We start from the raw sequence: 2132 nt of genomic DNA, 5'->3' as shown, positions 1-2132 counted from the left end.
AATCTTGAATATTTTACTCAAGGTACAAATGGTGCCTTACTGGTTTAGAGGGTAGTTCACAAACAGTATTATAGCAGCATTCTCCTTCCCCTTTTCTCTCTGTTCTCACTCATATGTCAGCTAATTCCATCTCTGTCTTAGTTATATAGTGCTGCTCTAACATAAATACCAAAAGTGAATGGCTTTAACAACCAAAAATGTATTCTCTTACAGTTCATGAGGCTAGAAGTTTAAATCTAGGGTTCTGGCTCTTCTGGGAAGCTTTCTCATTTTTGGTTCAGGAGGAAGGTCCTTGTTTCATTACAGAATCTGTAGGAAAAGTATTTTTCAGAGATCTCCATGCTTATTTGCCTCAATGCTCCACTGGATCTAGGAGCTTCACATTGCAGAGACCCCAGAGCCAAAGGATGTGCTCCACTCCTGGTAAGTCTATCTTGGAGGCAGTGGGGGTGGGGTGGGGGGTGGTTATGTGCTGTTGGGATGGTTCCAACTTGTAGCCACCCTCTATATGGTTTCTGAGGCTGTAAATCTCTATGGGAGCAGAAAGCCTTATATTTCTCCAACAAAACTGCTGGTAGTTTTCAACTGCTGACCATGAGCTTAGCAGCCTGATTCGTAATCACTACAGGACCAGAGCTCCAGGTCCCTCTTTCTCTGCTCAGGTCTCTCTCCCTTAATTTCTTATAAAATAAAAAGTGTTGCATGCCACACCCTAGAGAATGCCACAAAAATTGAATTGGGGTGGTAGTAGGATTAACTGTTGTTATTGTTAAATGCCCTGGAGTCAGTTCAGATACATGGAAACCATGAATAGGGTTTCTAAGGAGAAGCTGGTGAGTTTGAACTGCTGATCTTGTGGTTCAAACAGAACTTGAGGTCAAGTGCTTATCCTACACCTCCACCCCTAATCCTTTTGTTGATTTATAACATCAGATCATATCATAACATAAAACCATAACTATCACAATTTCATAAGGAGCTCTGGTAGTGTAGTGGTTACAAATCGGTCTGTGAACCGTAAGGTCAGCAGTTCGAAACTACCAGCAGTTCTGTGTGAGAAAGATGAGGTTTTCTGCTCCCATAAAGTTTTACAGCCTTGGAAACCCTGTACAGGGTCACTATGAGTCGGAACCGATTCCACGGCACTTAACAACAACAACAACAACATCACAATTTCATACTCATGTTCATATTTTGGCTCTTGTGGACTTGTTTTAATTTTCTTCAGATTCAGTCTTAACTTATATATGGACAATTAATGGTCTGTCCCATGGTCTGTCCCTTACCTGCTTTGGCCAATGATAGGGAGCATTTCCACTGTCACTTTCAACAGATGTAGTCAATTTGATTTCTGTGTATTCCACTGGTGACATTCATGTTAACAGTCATCTTTTATGTTGTTTATAAAAGATATTTGTGATAGAGTTCCACTTTTGGCAGTGGCAGAGACAGCTAGGTAGGAAAGTCTCCGTGGGGGAGGGATTGAAAACCCAGAGAAGCTGTGCTCACGGAACAACACCAGAGCTCTTGATCTACAATAAGGTGCAGGGAGTCAGTTTCCCACAAGCACAAGTGGAAAAATCACAATATAATGGAAAATACTGCAAATTAGGAATTGCTCAAGGTAGGACTCGCTCTGTGGCCACCCATCCAGGGTGGAGTTCAGAGGGCAGGGCTATAGCCAGATCGGCACAGGGAACCAGTGCTAAAAGCAGTGCAGTGACTTTTGTAAAAGGAGGTGTGGGGGATTCTATACATTTTTTTCCTCCTCTTCCCTGTCACTCCTTCTTTGCCCAGCCCAGACCCCTTCATGAGGGTGTGTGTGTACCCCGCAAAAAAGGCCCAGTACTGAGTTTTCCCAAGGCACAGAGAGAAAGAATTTGGCAGCTGTTTATGATGTCAGCATCGGAGTTGCAGCCCTAAAATTAACTTGTATAGGACCCTTTACTCCAGTCTATCTAGCAAGAAAAAAATAGGCCCATCAGGCCGGACAGACAAACCATATGAACAATCTGTAAAACCCCAACATAAAAGGATGCAACTATCTTGAGAATTACACTGTGCATATGTAGATAGCTAACTGACCTTCAGAGACAAAAATAGTAGACAGTCTTTCTCCCATTAACTTCTCA

This window comes from Chrysochloris asiatica, unplaced genomic scaffold, assembly GCF_000296735.1.
Source record: "Chrysochloris asiatica unplaced genomic scaffold, ChrAsi1.0 scaffold00063, whole genome shotgun sequence".
In the NCBI taxonomy this organism is placed as follows: Eukaryota; Metazoa; Chordata; class Mammalia; order Afrosoricida; family Chrysochloridae; genus Chrysochloris; species Chrysochloris asiatica.
This window is presented reverse-complemented; position numbering follows the sequence as displayed.